Source organism: Capra hircus, unplaced genomic scaffold (assembly GCF_001704415.2).
Source record: "Capra hircus breed San Clemente unplaced genomic scaffold, ASM170441v1, whole genome shotgun sequence".
Lineage (NCBI taxonomy): Eukaryota > Metazoa > Chordata > Mammalia > Artiodactyla > Bovidae > Capra > Capra hircus.
This window is the reverse complement of record NW_017189885.1, coordinates 66368-86270: the sequence shown is the minus strand read 5'-3', so window position 1 is coordinate 86270 and position 19903 is coordinate 66368. Positions and strand designations below refer to the sequence as shown.

Below are 19903 nucleotides of genomic sequence, written 5' to 3'. Positions count from 1 at the left end.
AAGATCGTTGTTATACGGTCTTCCGCAGACCCTGCCACAGACCCTACCGCAGATCTTGCCGCGAGGCCATGGGCTTCTTGGGTTGCGGGGCCCAAATGGTTTCGATACGAGACGCCGAAGAACCAACTTGGTAGAGACAGGGGCCCCTGTCTACCCTTCCGCATTTTCCTGGGTCTCTCTCCCGGGCGGTGACGTGACGTGCTGACGGCGGGCCTGTGCCGGAGAGCTGGGCCGCTTTTTGTCAGCTCCGAACTCGGCCCCTCCTCCCTTCCTCCGCCCGCCCTACCAGTAGGAGCCCGGCCCAGTGCTCCAGAGAAAGGCAGGCGTGCATCACCCGCCACCGTCACCGACCGCCCGCACCCGGGTCTGGTGAGTCTGGGGTGCGGCCGAAGCCGCGGGGCCTAGTTCTAGTGGGAGGCCTGGTCCGGGCCTAGGCGGCAGCGCGTGTGACGCCCTTCAGTGCTAGGCCGAGCGGTGTCGTTTTCGGCGCCGAGTAGGCCCCGAGGAGGCCGCAGTTACGCCAGGGGAGGAGCGCGGCGGCGGAGGCGCGTTTCGCAAACGGGCGGGACTTGGGGAAGAGTTGCCCGGTGGCTAGGGATACAGCCAAGGGACTCTAGGTCGGCGCCGAGTTCCCCCAGGGCACCGCGCGGGGGCTAGGCCTAGCAAGGAGAAGATGGTTGCCAGCTTGAGGTGCCGCAGGCCACTATGTAAATATCAACAAGGGGGGCAGAGGGGGACAAGATGGTGGCGAATCTACGCTTGTTGCAGGGGCGCTTGAGGGGGTTGCTGGGAGGGGGAGCCGCCATTTTGAATGCGACCTCAGAAGAGAAAATTCCGTTACAATCCATGAGGGGGGGTTGGAGAGCCGGCGGCGGTGGCAGCAGCTCCGGTGTTGGGCCCGAGAGGAATGGCACGGAGGCGTGCGCGCGGAGGGGGCGTGCTCGCTCCCGGAAGCGGCCGTTCCTCTCGTCGCCATGATGGACGCTTGGGTTCTTGGCGCTGGGCTGCAGCGCCACCTTTCTGCGTTGTTTGCCGTAGCCCGTTGACTGGCTGGCTGCTTCCGCTGTGTTTTGACTAAACCGCCAGTAGCCCGAGCCTGCGACTTAAGCCCTGGTTTGTAGTTCCCCGAGGGTAGTTACACACAATGGCCGTCCAGGCTCCTGGGCTCACAGAGGCAAATGACAATCTCAGAAATGTGTTTTTTTTTAGTTAAGTACAGTAGTTCATGACGCTTGGGGGTGCCTTCCATACAGTTTTCCAAAATTTGCCTCCCTTTTTCAATAATAAAAATGATATTTGATGGGGGAAATAAGGGCTCACTACTTTTTCTGGGTCACAAGATGCAAATTGCTGGAAAGCAACGTCTGAAGCCTTTTTTTCCTTAACTGGGAAACTTACTGGAAAACTGCGTTTAAGCGGTTAGTGTTGATTTTGTGCTATATGTTAAGCTTTGGAAATAAAATATGATGCAGTGTTTATGGGTTCTTGTAGTCTTCTGTTGACAGTTTTGCCTTATTTGAAAAGTTTTACGATAACAGCTGCCTTGCTTTGTACTTTAGACTTCGTGATAGGCCAGTTTATTGGTAAAATGAAGCGCATATGAACTTGCTGTGTACTAAGTAAAGATTGGCAAAGTTTCTAAAATGAGGAGATGCTTGCAAGAGTTTTTTTCATAGGGATAGGAAGTCCTCATTTGCAACTTCAGAAAGGGTTTCCTGAAGTGAAAGGCTTTCTATTTTCAAAGGTACTTGCTGAAAATGTGTGGTACTTAATTAGGTGAGTTAGGAGTGGGGAAAAGGCAAATGTTAAGTATGAACCGTATTCAGAAACACCACAAATTACAGTTTGACCAGAGTGCATATATAAGTAGGGGAGAACTGGAAATTGAGATTGGAAAAGGTAGATTCACACTAAAGTTGCAGACTGATGGAACAGCTATGCTCTGCTTCATGTTTATTTAGCAGTTCTGACTCCAATCATTGCAGAACTTTTAAAGTTGAGAAGTAATGAAAACTGGTGGTAGGTTCATCAGTGTTTTTGTTAATAGAAAAATTACTGAGTTCTGCTGCTGTTTATTTCATCTGTCCTTAGCGTCTTCTATTTTTTTCTCTGCTAAGTTTTAGCACCAATTAACGTTTGCCTCGGAAATAGGCTTCTGTAGGTAACAAAATTTTACCTGACAGTGGTTGAAAATTACAGTAGTTTGGTCAGTTTAAAAACAAGAGTAATTCCTGAGAGCACAATGAATGACCGTCATATAGCCTTGTGCAAACTTTCTTCCCACTGGTGAAAGCAACTCCGTTTATGAAAATATCATTACTCTTCTCTAAACTAAGCTTTAAGGCTCGTGTATTAATTTATGAATGTTCTAGGCGCAGGTTTCAGAAAACATGTTTTCTAGACTTGTAACAATGGTGTTCCTTCCATAAGAAAGAAAGAGTATCACATTTATCATGAACCATCGGTTTAGAAAATTTTAGAAACTCAATTGAAGGAGACAGATGGGAAGCGGGTTGCTGATATAGCCTAGTTGTTGAGGTGTGAAGGACAAACATAAATTGTAGAAGTAGTTGCTTTATATCTTGACAGCTGAGAAACAACTCTTAAGAAGATAGAACTGTATGCTGCACAGTACAGCAGCAGCAGATGTTCCAGTACAGCAACAGTGGATGTTCAAGATTAAGAGTATGTTAAACTCATATGTTTAATTGAGAATACAGGTAAGTGTATTACTTTAAAGCATTTCGATTAGAAATGATTAAATATAAAATGTTTTTTGCTTAAAGGGGTAGATTTTGATTATAGGAAGAACACTTTATTAGCCAACTATTTGGATTTATGTAGAAAAACATTTCCTTAAAAAAAAACTGCTTTTTGTGAATGCTTTCTCTGACGGTGTTTTAATTTATATGCTCACAAATTAATCTTCTTTGCATTATTTATGCTTAAAAAAATTTTCTTCAGCTCAGTGTTTGAAATTTTGTTGAAATACTTAGGTGAGAAATGTAGATGGACATTTGACGTTTGTTCTCTGCAGCCTCATATTTTTACTCTATTTCCATGTAGATTTTCATACATTTTCTTTCACTGCCAGATATCTAGCCTAACATTCTGCTGATTCATTTCTCCTTAAAATTTTCTTGGGTTCTCTCATCTTATAAAAATAATTTATTTCTTTTTCCCACATATTTCTGAATTCATTGTTTCCCAAATTACAAAACTGTTCCACAGTATATTAATTGGTGTGTCATATAAGTGTTTTGTGCTTCAGGAACTGTTCCTCCTTTGTCAGCTATGGTTTCTTTTCCAAACCTAAATACTGGCTCTCCTTTGAGATCAGTCCTCTTGTTTCCTCCAGTTTTCTTCCCTGGCTTACTGTCCCTTATTATGCTTACACTCTTGCCTAAGTTTCTCACCTAGCTTTTCTAGTTGCCTCTAGAACATCTCATTTGCCTTCTTGACACTTGTACTTAACATAGCTACAATAAAGTGTAATTTGACATCTGTTAGGTGCTCAATATTATGAGTTGGAAACCTATTTCTCCATGGAATCCCTTAACAACTCCTGCTGCTTGCTTTCCATTTGTGACTTTAGTTTTCAAGCCTGCCTTCCTTGTCACATAGAATGATACAGACATCTTTAATTTCCTATTAAATTTATTATATTTTAACTCTGGTTCATATTTTGTTTTCTTTGAAATAGTCCTGCTTGTAACAGACAGGTAGTCATCCTTGTCTCCCTAGCAAAAGGATCTGGCACATTATTTTCATTAAATGTTATTTGAATGATTAAATACAGAGATTTACATAAAGTTGAATAATTTTGCAATTGAAATAAACTAGATTAACATACGTTTTTGACAGGGTATAAATAATAGGACTTACTGTGTCCACTTCATGAAGGCACTTAGTTCAAATGGGAGCCAGGAGTAAACTTTCCTCCCTGCTCCACTCTCCCCTTACACCTGATAGAAATACAGTGAAAGTGAAAGTGTTATTGGCTAAGTTCTGTGTGACTCTTTGCAACCCCTTATACTGTAGACCACCAGGCTGGTCTGTCCATGGGATTTCAGGCATGAGTACTAGAGTTGGTAACCATGTCTTTCTGGGGCTTTTCCTGATCCTCAGATTGAACCTCCATCTCCCACGTTGCAGGAGGATATTTACTGTCTGAGCCACCAGGAAAGCTGATAAAAAAGTTATTCCATTATTATTAGTATTTTTCAGTGGTGGTGATGATTCAGTTGCTAAGTCATGTCTGACTCTTGGCAACGCCATGGACTGTAGCCTGCCAGGCTCCCCTGTCCATGGGATTCTCCAGGCAAGACTACTGGAGTGGGTTGCCATTTCCTTCTGCAGGGGGGTCTTCCCGACCCAGGGATCAAACCCTGGTCTCCTGCATTCCAGGTAGATTCTTTACCAACTGAGCTTTGAGGGAAGCCCTATTTCAGTATATTTTATAAAATATGTATATATTTATAAAATAAGTCCTTTTAAAGAATTCAGTTAAATTGTTTTCCTCAATCTTAGTTCTTTTTCTTTTCCGCAGAAGCAATTGATGTCCTTGGCATTGTATACCCAAAACAACATCTGTGTTTTACACTTACTGAAAATGCGTCCCATTAAATGTTTCATTTAGTATTTTTTCATATAAGTCACGCAGTCACTTTTTGCAGGACACTTAATGTTACATAGGGGTCTAGATTAGTGGTTCCTGGAATGTGGTCCAGGAACCCCTGGGGATCTCTTAATTTTTTTTACGGTGTTGTGAGAGAATAGCTTACATTTTTTCATAAAAATACTAAGAACTTCTTTACTCTCCTTTCTCTATAACTCTAGTGTAGTAGTGTGTAGTAGTTCTTTTCAGAGGCCAATATGACCAGTTGTGTTTCAGAACAAATGAGGAAGTGGATAGGGGGATACAGCAGTCTCTCTTAAGTTACATATTAGATTTCCAGAAAATTCAGTTTTTCTGAAAGTATTTTGGTACTGTTGATACATTAGCATTAGTAAGTTATAGATTAGTTTTAATGAAGTGTTGCTTTAACTTTCCATTTAATAGAATATTGGTCATGTGGAGCTGCTTTATATATATATATTTTTAATTTTTTTAATAATTGCTTTACATATATATATATTTTAACTGTTCAGTGAATTGCTCATTTAAATTCATGACCCATTGTTTGTCTTCCTCCAGTTTCATTATACACTGTGTAAGTTTAAGGCAAGAGTTTCATGTGCTGTGAAAAGATTATCATAGTAAGTTCATTGAATACCAGTCATCTCACAGATACATAGTTAAATAAGTGGAAAAAAAATATTTTTACCTTTGATAATAACTGTTAGGTTCATATGTAACATACAGCAGTGTTCAACTATGTTTGTCATGCTGTGCCTTACATCCTTAGTACTTATTAAGTGGAAGCTTGTACTTTTGGACTGCCTTTGTCCACTTCCCACTCCCCCAACCACTCCCTCTAGTAACCACAAATCTGATCTGTTTTTCTGTGAGTATGTTTGTTCTAGTTGACCTGCAACAGTTATGTTAGATCGTTAATGCACAATCTGTGATGTTTCTGCTTAATCTCTACATTTCAGTGTGATCATCACAGTAAGTCTTGTTATAGTCTGTTGCCACACAAGGATACTGCAGTTACTGACTCTGTTTCCCACACTGTATTCATGGTTCTAATTCATTTATTTTGCGGCTGGAAGTTATTACCTATTAATCTCCCTCACCTATTTGTTTCCTTTTTCCATCTTTCACCCATATAACTACCTCTTTCTTATCTATCACTGTTTTTTTCCTTTAATGTTTGTTCATTTGTTTCTTTAGATCCCACATAGAAGTGAAATCACAGTATTTGTGATGTTTTACTAATTCTGATATCCTCTATGATTATACACATCACAAATGGAAGTAGTTAATTCTGTTCTTTTATATGGCTGATGTGCTACATCTTAATCCAATCATCATCTTAATCCATTCATCTTGGCTGATTGAAATACTCCTGCAGTGAGCATAGGGGTATATGTATCTCCTCTAATTACTGTTTCATTTTAATAAATATTTAGGAGTGGAATTGCTGGGTCTTATGCAGATCTGTTTTTCATTTTTTAAGGAATCTTCATTATTCTCTTCATGGTGGGTGTACTAGTTTATATTCCCACCCACAGTGCGAAAGTGTTCATTTGTCTTCACATCCTTGCCGATACTTACTTGTTGTCTTTTGGGTACTAGCCATTCTGATGGATGTGCCACGTCATTATAGTTTTGATTTCCTTTTCTCTAATAATTAGTGATGTTGAGCATCTTTGTGTGTACTTTGACTGTCTGTATTTTAGGAAAATGTCTATTCAGATTTTCTGCCCATTTTTTGATTGAGTAGTTTATGAGTTTGGTTTTTTTCTTTCTTTTTTTGGTATGTGACTTTTCCATTTTAGACATTAACTCCATATCAGCTCTATCCTTTGCAAATGTCTTCTTCCATTCAGCTAGGGACCTTTTCATTTTGTTGATAATTTTCCTTTGCTGTGCTAAAGCTTAGTAGTGTGATATCATTCCAGATTTGATTCTTTTTACTTCCCTTATGAGAGAAAATATGTATATGAAATACTAATAGTGGTGTCAAAGTGCTTACTCCCTGTGCTTTCTACTAGAATCCTTATGGTTTCAGATCTTACCTTTAGATCTTTAAAAGTACTGAGGGGTATTTTTTCTGTGTGCATAATGTGAGAGAGTAGTCCAGTTTGATTGTTTTGGATATAGTTGTGCAGTTTTCTCAATGGTTTTTATGAAAGAGGTTCTCTTTTCCCAATTGTATTATTCTTGCAGTTATAGATTAGTCATATAAATATGGGCAATTCCCTTGTATGTAACTGTTTTAATTTGCTTGTTTATATTTACTTATTTGGCTGTGCCAGGACTTCATTGCACCAACTGGTATCTTTTGTTGTGGCATGTGAACTCTTTGTTGCAGCATGTGGGATCTAGTTCCTTGACCGGGGATTGAATATGGTTTCAGTGCATTGGGAGCATGGAGTCTCAACCACTGGACTATGAGGGAAAGCCCCATGATTTGTTTCTGATACTATGTTTTTGTCTTTTAACTTTTACCAGTTTGATTTGTGGTGTTTTCTTGTTTAGGTTTGTTCTTTATGGACTCTCTTTGGGTCTTTGACTTGGGTGACTGTTTCCTTTCCCACATTAGCAAAGTTTCCAGCTTTTAGCTCTTCACATATGTTCTCTGCTCTCTCTCAGTCTCTTCTGAGACTCTCTGTAATGTGAGTATCAGTACACTTGAAGTTATCCAACGTGACTCTAAAGGTATTCTTGTTTTCATTCCTTTTTCTTTTTTCAGTTCAGCATGAGTGATTTGCACTAGTTTCTTCCAGCTCATCAATTTCTCTGTATCATCTAATCTGCTGTTGATTCTTTCTACTGTTGCTGTATTATTGTTTGGTCATTGTTTATATTTCCTGGCTGTTAAAAAGTTGTGACTTTGCACTTGTGCATCTGTTTTTCTCCCAAGTTGTTTGATCATCTTTATGATCATTTCCTTGGGTCTTCATTGAGTAGATTGCCTGTCTCCAATTTATTTAGTTCCCCTTGAGGTTTTACTTCAGTGCATGTGGCAGTTTGGTTATGTTTCCTGACTTTGGATAAATGGACTTTTTTAGGAGATATTCTATGCATCCCAGCAGAGCTGACTTCTGTCTGGTTACCAGGACTGTATGCTGTATGCATGCTCCCATTGTGGGCTGTGTGAGTCTTTTTGTTATACCAGGGTGACTGCTGTGGGTCATCTAGTAGGAATACTTGCCTCAAGTCTGGTTGCTTGCCAGGCTCTGCCTTATACAGAAACAGCTGGGTACTCATAGATATGTCTGGTTTTATAGGGGCATCTGGCTGTGGAGTATTAGCAGGTCTTGGGGTTGGTGCTGGTCCAGTAGTGGGCAGAACTGAGTCCCTGGTCTCTGGTAGTAGAGCCTTAGGTATCCTAGAGTTGGTGTTGGCAGGCCTGGTTCTGGATGGCTGGCTGTGAAGTCCCATGGGGTTCCCAGTCTGGGGTTTCATGCTATGTGCTGATGCACTTCTATTTGAAATCAATTCCCAGGACAGCTGTAGGCTCAAGAACTTTATGGTAGCTGGTCGCCTGGTTATGGTAGCTGGTTGCCTGGTTGTGGGGCTTTGTCCCCTCCTGGCTAGTTCCTTAGCATGAAACTTCCAAGAACTGTGGACAGGCAGCTAGAAGGAGGATTTCAGAATGATGCTTCTTGCCAGCACCACTACTGCATGGTAGAACAAAGCTCCCTAAAGTGGGTGCCTCCAGTGACTATGTCTCCAGATTGAGCTCCCATTTGCCTCCTGCCTCTCTGGGGTTGTCTCCCAAGATTAGGTATCAGCAGGCTGTTCTGACCTAGGTGTCTTTCAAACTCTTTCAAACTGCCGCTTCTGTTTGTGCCTTTTAAGAAGGGAGTCTATTTCCTGTAGCCCTATGGGTGTCCTTAAAGTAAGGCCCACTGGCTTTCAAAGCCAAGTATCCTGGGTACTTGTACTCCTAGTGCAAGAGTTACTGGCTATGGAGCCTAATGTGGTGCTTCAATTCTTTCTTCCTTAGTTCTGCAGTTGTGATTATCCTGCCACTTCTGGATATGTGTAGGTTTCGATGGTTCTGTATATCTACCCCTTCTCTCTTGTCTTTTCATAATCCTTATTTTATATTATTTTAGTTGTGGAAGCTAATCTTTTCTTATCAATACTTATTTTGTAAATAGATAAAATTATGGAGTGTCCATAAGAGGAGCTGAGCTGAGGGTCTTCCTACTCCATCTTAGCTACCTTCCACTGACACATTTTTCTTAATGATTTTAAAGCTGTAGTTTTATGTTTGTGTAAAAGTGATTGGCTGATTGCTTACGCTGCAGATAACCTTCTTTCAGTTTGTGAGTTTTCTTTTAGCTTTGTTTCTACCATATTTTGTTGAGTGGAACTTAATAGATAATTTTAAAGAAATCTTGGGTGACTTATGTTTTTTCTATCTTCAGTAAATCTCCTGCCTGCCACAGGTCTTTAAAGTTTTCTTTTAAAAAAATATGTATAGATTATTAGCATATCTAGAATATTTTTTATATTTTTGATGTTAGATTCTGATACTTTTTTTTTTAATGTAAACTTTCTGCCACTGATTTGTAATTCAAGTATTAAATTGCTCTAGTTTGGTGCCATTGGTCTGTTCATATCTGTACACAGTGTTTTTAAAACTAACTTTGTAATAAAATCTTTGTATATGTTCTTTTCTTCAGAATTGTTTCAGTTGTCTTTCTCCTTTAGCTTTTTCAATTGAAAAAATCACTAGTTTTTTGTGTTTGCCACAAATTTATAGTGTATATGAGTACATGTATGTCTTTAATGAAAGTGACTTGTCGGTTTCCATCAGCTCAGTTCAGTCGCTCAGTCATGTCCGACTCTTTGTGACCCAGCAGACTGCAGCACGCCAAGCTTCCCTGTCCATCACCAACTTTTGGAGCTTGCTTAAGCTCATGGTCGTTTACTTGGTGATGCCATCCAACCATTTTATCCTGTGTCATCCCCTTCTCCTGCCTTCAGTCTTTCCCAGCATAAGGGTCTTTTCTAGTGAGTCAGTTCTTTCCACAGGTTGCCAAAGTATTGGAGTTTTCAGCTTCAGCATCAGTCCTTTCAGTGAATATTCAGTACAGGTTCCCTGATGCTGGGAAAGACTGAAGGCAGGAGAATGGGATAACAGAGGATGAGATGGTTGATGGCATCACCAATTAGCTGAACAAACATGAGTTTAAGCAGGCTCCAGCAGTTGTTGATGAACAGGGAAGCCTGGCACAGGGAAGTCCTTTGGGTTGCAAAGTGGGATAATGTAATTATACATATATTATATATTATCCCCCCATCCCTGTAGTTCAAACAGGGTTAAGAATCTGCCTGCAACACAGGAAACCAGGGTTTGACCCCTGGTTGGGAAGCTTTTCTGGAGAAGGGTACGGCAAGCCAATGCAGTATTTTTAAAATAAAGAAGAACCACTTTAGAACCATATGAAAAAAGAGAAAAATGCGTAGACAGTGTTAGTAAAAAGAATGTCCTCGTATTTTTTCTTTGACCTGTCCATATGTTCTCCTGCCAATTTGCCTACTCTGAAAGTCCTCCAGTGTATCTAGGAAGATCTCTGTACATGTTGTGTGCAGTGTAGCATCAATTCAAACTCAGATCTTGGCTTACTCCAGCTTATACTTGCTCCCAAATCCACAGTTGACCATAAAGTCCACAGTCTAAGGCTAATTGTGGTGATTTAGTCCCCCACATCTGCTGGAGTGAATTTCTTCCTCCTCTTTGCTCACATATCCAGTCCCTGGTTTTCTGCTTGGTTTGTGGCATGCCTCTGCTTGGACTGCTCTACAGTATCGATTCCTCACTCAGACTTAGGAGGGTGAGAGCAGCAACATATTAGGGCTCAGGTGCTCAACTGGACTGGGGAGAGCGAGGGGGACAGCAGACACAGTGGTGTGTGTAGAGTGTCTGGTGTGGCCAGGAACTGCCGGAAGTCACCATGGTCTGAGGCAGGTGACTGGCTTCCCAGGGGAGTTGCCTGCAGGTTGTGTGTCCCTCAGCAGAGTTGAGCCCCTCAGGCTCTGTGGAAGGTATGGGCAACAACTTGTGGTGGCTCACAGCTTGGTGACAGCTGCGGCCACTGGGGTCAAGATTGCACACCTCTTGTTCTCCACCTCTGGCCCACACACTGGCCCTAGCAGTTGTCAGGTGGCCATGGAGGTGATCTCTCTTATAGGATCATAATCTGTAGTACATACAGTCTTGCCTCTGTCACTCATGCTGGATTTAGTGTAATCTACCTCCAGGGTCACAGTCCACTGAGGCCTTATCACCTGCAATACTTTGGAACGTCAAGTCCTGCATTCTGCAACACGTGGAATTAGAACATTCACATGGCAATCATCTTTTGTCTCTCTGGAATGCCCAAGGTTTTCCCTAGATTCCATCAGCTGTGTCTTCCTAGCCCCTCAGTATATCCTCACAACAGCCAACCCCAGTTCTCTGCGTGGGGTCTGAAGCCTGAGCTTGAGTACCCAGCCCAGGAGTGCAAGCCAGTTCTCTGCTGAGAACTGTTACTCAGGAGTGATCTCTGTGGTTAGTTTTCTCCATTTTTGCTTTCCGAGCACCTGCACTGCCCTCTGAGGTTTTGAAGCTCCTCCTGTCCCCCACCTTGAGTGTGCAGAAACTTTTCATCCTTCAGGACTCCCTACCCCAGGAGCAGGTCATGTCCTGAAATTATTTGTGTCTTCTTTTATCTTTATTTTTCACTTTACTTCATTCTGAGGAGATTGGCTTGCCTTTCTGGAAGGCTGGGGTCTTCTGTTAGTGTTAAGAGGTATTCTGGAGGAGTTGTTCCACATGCAGATGAATTTTTGATGTTTTTGTGGGGAGATTCTCTCTGCCATCAATTCCTCTATAGACTTTTTAAAGTCCTTTCATAACATTTTGTTAATCATCATCATAATCTTTTCTCTTGCCATTAAACACTCTGTTGTGTGTCGTCAGCACTGTTCTTTGGTTGTGGTGTAAGTCGCTCAGTCATGTTCTACTCTGTGATTTTTATGGACTGTAGTCCCACAGGCTCCTGTGTCCATGGAATTCCCCAGGCAAGAATACTGGAGTGAATTGCTGTGCCCTCCTCCAGGGTATCTTTCCTACCCAAGAATCAGGTTTGTATCTCTGACAAATTCTTTACTTTTTGAGCCACCAAGGATGCCTCTGATTACTAGTACAATTTTTTTAAATTTGTGCGTTAACTCCCTGTGATAATATCTGTGGCCCGCATTGTTTTGGGCCAAGCTGCTCCTTGAAGGGTCCTTGTTCTCTGACCAAGGGTTTGAACTTGGACCCCTGGCTCTGAAAGTGCTGAGCCCTAACCACAAAGCTGGGAGTTTTCAGTACATAATATTTTGTCCTAAATTTGATGCAAAAGTTTGAAACTCGGTGCCGGGGTCCAGCCCCAGTGGATCCAGGGTAATTTGAAGGGGAGATGGAGTAGGCGTCCTGAGAAACAACTTATTTCACTACAGATACAAAGAGAGATTAGAAAAGGATAGTGTAGTAGGAAAATTAGTGGAGGAAAAGAGGCTGAATAACTTGGTTTACGTGGAATAAGACAAGGAATTTGTACCATATGTAGGTACCATACGTAGGCACCATACGTAGGCCACTGGTGCCCACTTGAATAGCAGAGGGTGCCCCATCTTGGGCTCCCTCTCACATGGGTCTTAAAAGCCAGGGCAAGTAAGTAGACATGGTGAGCATCCACGCTTCAGATGGGAATTCAGCCAGAAGGGGAAAAAAAGAACGACACGGGGAAGTCAGTCTTTGCAGAAACTGATCCGTTTTCTTTATTTTCAGGTTTCTTTATGTACCTTTTTTTACACAGAGAGACAAATGGAAATTTTAAAGTCACATGGGGATCAGCAGTCCTTACCTTTTAGCAAAATCAGGTGCTTCATAGAAATGTATACAAAAAGGTCTTAGGGGTTTTACATCATCTTCTGGCCATGAGGCCTGCTGACATTTTATGGCCCTTTCTGATAATGGTCAGTCAACCAGAAAACTTTATTTTTTCCAGGGGTGATTTTTTCTTAAACTAGGCACCACCCTCCGAAGGTACCAGATAAAGTTGCATTCACTATAGGGTGAGGGTGCAGGGGGTTATAATCAAGAACAGAAATTTACTTAGCCTAAGGTTTAACATGATTAGTATCAAAGGTTAATACTTATTTCTCCCATATGCTAGTTATATTCATTATAAGGGCAGGGAATATGGAGATTTAGCAGCAAATATTGACTCAACAAATGAAAAACCCTTCAATATAATTTCTAATCAACCCACTATACTATACTAATAATTTTCTGACTTCTCAAAAGAATCTGTATTTAGAAAGTTTAAAGCATCTTGTGCCTCTCATGGTTGGGAGGCTGTAAACAATCACATGTGGCTGGACGAACCTGCTCAGGCAGGCTAGAGAACCTTTAGAGGAGTTTGTAAATTGAAACACTCTTGTCACGCCCAGGAATTTTTATTAACTGGAGCTGTAGGTTAACACCTTCTCCGAGAGGTTGGGGACAGCCCCCCATAAAGTCAGAGGTGTAGTTGAGAGCATAAAGCAGTAAAGTAGGCAGACTCTGGTTTTCGGGGTAGATGCTCGGGAACAGGGGGTCTCCTGAGGCTTGATCCCACCTTTGTGTAATGCTGAGCCTCCTTCCTCATGACCTTTGTCACGGGCGGAGTTCCTCACGCTGGCTCCTGGCAACTCAGGGCGTTGAAATGCTTAATCTCAGTGGAGTTAGAGTTTAGTTTTATCATCTGGTTCCAGAATCTAAATTTACACTGCTTAAACGTATACCATGCTCTACATTGGTTTTCACAGGTATCTTGCAAACCTTTGTTAACGATGTTGTGTAATATTGTTTTTTATAGCAATATATTCTTAGGGAATAGTTATATAGCCTATAACTTTCATAGACTTAGGGAATAGCAGTTTTTTAAATTAATAATTTCTGGTTATAATTTATAACACTTTTGATGAGCAAAAATTGATTATGCAACCTTGTAGTATTACATGCATGAATGCATTGCAGATTCTGAGGTGTCTTTCCCCCTTAGAGGTCAACATCTCTGAAATTGAAATGCCTTTTACAGTTGATGGGGTCTTATAATCATTGCTGTTCAGAAAGCATACATGATATACTTTATTACAACCCTCAGTATTCAGAAACTGTTCATTTTGTATCTTAATTGGAAAATAGCTATGGTGCTGCTACCTGTCAGACAGTATCACTGAAGGTAGAATAAATTGCTGTTGGAAAAATTTAAAGAAGTTAAAAAGCAATAAGTGTGGTTTCGTTGTTTCATAGTTCAGTCATATATCATATGATACAATGATAATATAGTCTTTTTATTACAAAATTTCCAGTTTTGAATGGTAACTGCTTAACTTCAGCAAAAATGAAATGATGACTTTAGTCAAAAAAATACAGTGCTATCATTAAAGTTTATGACTTCTTTGACATGAAAAGAAGTTCTACAAATGATAAAGGGTATTTCTTTATGAACATTTTTGTCAGGAGAATGTTATTTTTAAACATGAATATTGAGTAGCTTTGAGCAGAACGGTAGCCAGGGTAGACCCTGAATGAGATGTGAAAAAGTTTTAATATTCTAAATGAATTTCTTTAGGTTGTTAATTTTTTACACACTGAACTCCCAATATATGTTATAGAATTTTAACTTATGACATTTATATCAGTTTATTTAGCAGTAGTTTTTCTTAGTGGTATGTAAAGTCATAGTTCATCTGTTACTTGAGAGTGTCTGTAGAGTCTGTGACATCCAGTGTAATACTAGTTAATGGTCTTGTTATAGGAAGGGAGGCCCCCTCCAGGGCCCCAAGAGTGGGCTTTTGTCTAACCGTGGGAAAAAAATGTCTGAGGAGACATGTGCTGACAAATCAAGAGACTTTATTGGAAAAGGGCACCTGGGCAGAGAGCAGCAGGGTAAGGGAACCCAGGAGAACTGCTTTGCACAGGGTTCAGTCTCAGGTTTTTGGTGATGGGGTATGTTTCCGGGTTCTGGCCAGTCATTTTGACTCAGAAGCCTTCCTGGTGGCACACATTGCTCAGCCAAGATGGATGCTTGCAGGAGGGATTCTGGAAGGTGATCAGACACATGATGTTTCCTTTCGACCTTTCGTAAACTCTTCTGGTTGGTGATGAGTTACTAGTTCTGCATTCCTTACCAGGACCTCCTGTCATAAAATAACTCATGCATATGGTTACTAGGGTGCCTGACCAGAGTGGGTGGTTTCACTCCCCTAACAACTCCCCCATGAGGCTTCATACTCAAGACACTTGTTGAGAATTGGGGCAGAGGTCTCTTTATCCCATAACTTCTTCCCGCTGTGCATGGACATAGTCCTACCTAGTAGAGCAGAATCTCTACCTGATCTTAGTTGAGGTGTTTCATATCTGGAACCAGCTTCCAGCCTTGTAGTAACATCATTTTGGCTTGGAACTGTTGGAGTCTACTGGAGATAAATTTTGTAAGGAGTTGTAGTATTACATGGGCCAAATAGGAGGCCTAATAAGATAGTAATCTCTGGAGCTAGAGATGGCAGGAGCCAAGAAGGGAAAAAAGGAGAACTCTACACACCTGTTGAACTGAAATCCTGTATCTTTGTGGCCTGTTTCAAAAACCCCTTGATATCTTGCTTGGCCTTGCTGAGACTGGTAATAACAAACAGCATTCTTCTTTTAGATAGAGGCAAGTGCCCCGCTGCCCTGCAGTCAGTAAATCTAGGGCCTAACTATTTTGTAGTACCATTGTGGCTGGGGAGTCTTAACTGGGATTGTAGATGTTGGAGGATCCTCACAGTTTTTTTTCTGTGAATACAGCAGTGTGAGTAAAATGTTGGTGAAATTTATGTAAATAAGTTCTCTTAGTGGCAGCTCCTGTCAAACCAGCAGTCAACCCTAATGCCAGGAAAAGGAGGGGTAACTACTACTGCACCATGTATCCTTTGGTGGATATGTACTGATAAAGGCAGGAGGTATTACTACTTCAGACCAAATCTTCTTGGGGGATGACATACCCTAGGGAGCAACTTCCTGACCAAAAAGGTGGCAGAGATAAATAAGCTTTATCCCCACATGTGAAGTAGACATCATGACTGGCTTCAAGTTGGCAATAAAATGGGTTGGCCAGAGGGGGGACAGGATTTCCATCTACCTTAGAACTGAAGCCCAGGTGCACTGGGTGACAGTATAATGAAAAAGGGGCAGTCCTTCAGCTGCTGGGAGGAGACTGTCACTCCACTTGCTGCAAAAATGGCAGCAGTGAGGCATTTAGGAAGGAATCAAGTGTTGTCAGGGATTCTGGGATTTTTCCTTAAGGTAGAGAGTATTTCCTTTAGGTTCCCACCATAGGCTTAGGTTTCTAGGGCTAGGGACCCCTACAAGGGAGTAACAGGGGTTGGAGTTGCCTGTCCAATTTAGAAACCAAGATAGATTGGTGTGGTTTTCGGTTGTCCAGAACATGATTTTTGAGTCTGGCTAATAATATCCAACCTAGACAGTATATTCAAAAGCAGAGACATTACTTTGCCGACTAAGGTCCGTCTAGTCAAGGCTGTGGTTTTTCCTGTGGTCGTGTATGGATGTGAGAGTTGGACTGTGAAGAAGGCTGAGTGCTGAAGAATTGATGCTTTTGAATTGTGGTGTTGGAGAAGACTCTTGAAAGTCCCTTGGACTGCAAGGAGATCCCACCAGTCCATTCGGAAGGAGATCAACCCTGGGATTTCTTTGGAAGGAATGATGCTAAAGCTGAAACCCCAGTACTTTGGCCACCTCATGCAAAGACTTGACTCATTGGAAAAGACTCTGATGCTGGGATGGATTGGGGGCAGGAGGAGAAGGGGATAACAGAGGATGAGATGGCTGGATGGCATCACCGACTCAATGGACATGAGTCTGAGTGAACTCCGGGAGTTGGTGACGGACAGGGAGGCCTTGCATGCTGCGATTCATGGGGTTGCAAAGAGTCGGACATGACTGAGCAACTGAACTGAACTGAACTGAACTGTACCCTCATGAGGGCTATGAGTAGCATATAGATCTATTTATTATGTGTTTCTTGACATAGTTTGGCCAGAGCCCTATTAAAGGCCTGGTTGGCTCTTTCCACCTTCCCTGAGACTTGAGGGTGCCAGAATGAATGGAGACCATGTTTGATTTTTAAGCATGCAGCCAAGTTCTGGGATACTGTGGCTGTAAATCAGGGCCTGTTGTCGCTCTGAAGTAATTGGGGTGGCTCAAACCTAGGCACTGTCTCCTTCAGCAGAACTTTGCAGATTTCTGTAGCTCTCTCTGTCCTTGTAAGGAATGCTTCAGTCCATCCTATGAATGTGTCAACAAGGACTAGCAAATAAGAGAATCCTTGGGTCTTTGGCATGGCTGTAAAATCCACCTGCCAGTCCTCTTGGGGGTGTGATCCCTGATGTTGGACAGGTTTAATTAGAGGAGGTGGCAAGGGTCTGGTTTTTGGATTATTTCTTAGACAGGTATCACAATTCTGTGTGACCTGTTGAAGAGCCTTAGCCAACTGGGGGCGGTAGAGAATGGACTTCAGTAAGGTTTCCAGCTTATCTCTCCCAAAATAGGTACTTTTATGTAGAGTTAGTAGTTTTCCAAACCTAAGAGTCAGGTAGTATTGTTTGGTCCTGATCAGTCTGGAACCACCCATGTCTCCCAGCCCTGGCTGGCATATCCGGAATGTTCCTGTGGGATATAATTTGGAGTCAGAGTTTCCTTGGAGGGGAAAGGGGCAGATAGTGGTGACGGGGTAGCTTCCCTAGAGGCTGGTTTTGCCTCTTGATCAGCTTTCTTATTTACTGGGTCTCCTTTTCTTGTCCCTTTTGGTGATCTTTGCACTGGATAACAGCTAATTATCAGGAAGTTTGCCTCCAGGAGCCTGAGAATGAGCTCTTTGTATTTAATAGGAGAGCTTCGAGGACTGGGCATCCATTTTTCCTTCCAAATTGCTGCTTGGGTATGCAGAATGAGGAAAGCATATTTAGAGTCTATGGATGGAGGAGCTGGTAGGCTGCAGTCCATGGGGTCACTGGGAGTCGGACATGACTGAGCGACTTCACTTTCATTTTCATGTATTGGAGAAGGAAATGGCAACCCATTTCAGTGTTCTTGCCTGGAGAATCCCAGGGACAGAGGAGCCTGGTGGGCTGCTGTCCATGGGGTTGCACAGAGTCAGACACGACTAAAGCGACTTAGCAGCAGCAGCAGCATGTACATTAATCCTCTTTCCTTCCCCTAATTCCAAGACTGTTGGTCAGTGCAGAAAATTCATCTTTCTGGGCTGAGTGCTTGGGAGAAGAGACCTACTTTCCCTAGTTTCTTCTAGGCTCACTACAGCATATCCTGCTTTCCTCTCTCCTTTTTCTGCAAAACTACTGACATCTGTGTACCTGTCTTCCCGGGGTCAGATTAGGGTGTTTCCTGATAGGTCAGGGCAAGAAGAGTTTAACTCACCTATGATTTGAATGTGATGGTGGTCAAAAGGGAAGTATGGAGATCTGGCTTTAAGGTGGTGGTATTTTAAAGTCTGACACTCACTTAATTTCATTTTTGGCGCGTCGAGGAGGGCTTGTTATTGGGTGATCCCTCCGCCTGTCATCCATCTATCCCTTTTAGTTTCCAAGACTGCTTGCACCTGGTAAGGCATATATACACTGTGGTAGGCTGACCAGGGTCAGCTTAGATGCCTTTTTAACCGTAAAAGTGGTGGCCATTACTGCCCAGAGGCAAGTGGGCCACCCTCAGGCCACCTCATCTAGTTGTTCTGAGAGGTAAGCTGTGGGTTGTAATTCAGGACTCATCATTTGGCCTAACATCCCAAGGGTAGTTCCTACCCTTTCAGAGACATACAGCCTGAAAGGCTTTCCCTGGTTTGGGAGGCCTACAACTGTAGTGACAGACGCTTTCAGGGCATTAAAGGCAAACTTTTGGGTCTCATCCCAGTCAAGTGGCTCCTCCTCTTTCCCTCTTCAACTTCTCGTATAGGGGTCAAGCCAGATTCAGGGATCCAGACCTGGAAAAACCCAGTCATTCCTAAAAATCTCCTAAGCCGTTTTCTGGTTTGGAGGTACGGGGTATTTAAGGTGAGGGACTTCCTCTGGAGGTCGAACATTCTTTTCCCTTTTATAATTATAAATCCAAGGTATCTTAATGTGGGTTAAATTAATTTGAGTTTATTTGGGGGATACAGGATAACCCTTTTTCATAGAGAAATTTAAAGTTTTAATAGTATCCATTTGAGAGCTGGAGAATCTGGGCTAGCTATAAGCAAGTCATCCACAAAGAATATTAGATTACTGTTTATAAGGTTAATTCCCTTAGTTCTGTCCCCAAGGAAGTCCTGAAAACCTGAGGGCTGTCCCTAAACCCTTGTAGTAGTTGAGTCCAGCAAAGTTGTGTGCCTTGCTTTATTCTTGGGTCCCATCACTCAAAGGCAAAGAGCTTTTGGCATTTTGGAGGAGGATGGCTGCTGCTGCTGAGTTGCTTCAGTCATGTCTGACTCTGTGCAACCCCATAGACGGCAGCCCACCAGGCTCCCCTGTTGCTGGGATTCTTCAGGCAAGAACACTGGAATGGGTTGCCGTTTCCATCTCCAATGCATGAAAGTGAAAAGTGAAAGTGAAGTCGCTCAGTCTTGTCCGACTCTTGGCGACCTCAAGGACTACAGCCTTCCAGGCTCCTCCATCCATGGGACTTTCCAGGCAAGAGTACTGGAGTGGGTTATGGAGAGCAATGCAAAAGAAAGCATCCTTAAGGCTCAAGACTGAGAAGTACTTAGCCTTTCCTGGGACTTGGGATAGGAGGGTATACAGGTTTGGGACTACAGGGTGAATGGGAACCACAGCTTCGTTAACAGCTCTTCAGTCGTGGACAAATCGAAAACATCCATCCGGTTTCTTAACAAGATTGGGGTACTGCAGGGAGACTCACAAGTGATTAGACTTTCAGTAGTCTGGTATTTGTTAACTAATGGTCTAGGATGGTTGAGAACTTCTGGTTTTAGGGGATAATTGTCTTTTCCAGGGTTAGGGAGCATTTGGCCTCAAAAATCTTCACTGGTGGGACATTTACGACTAGCCATGGCTGGAAACATCCCACATCTGAGGATTAATGTCATCTAAGAAAGGGATAGACTCCTCCTTTTCTACATATGACTCCAGATATTCAGACACCAGGCAAAGGAAATTACCAGTTTTAGCTATCCCCAAGTCACTCTGGTC

At 42.3% G+C, this 19903-nt stretch overlaps 1 protein-coding gene across 2 annotated transcripts in view; it reads left to right on the top strand.

Moving 5' to 3' along the window:
- The first annotated feature begins 276 nt into the window (after positions 1–276).
- The window catches only part of LOC108634720 (zinc finger Y-chromosomal protein), a 77329-nt gene continuing 57702 nt past the window's right edge, over positions 277–19903 (top strand). For both annotated transcript variants that reach the window (XM_018044893.1, XM_018044895.1), the window contains exon 1: positions 277–369. The gene's annotated coding sequence lies outside the window, so the exon portion shown is untranslated. The remainder of the gene's footprint in view (positions 370–19903) is intronic.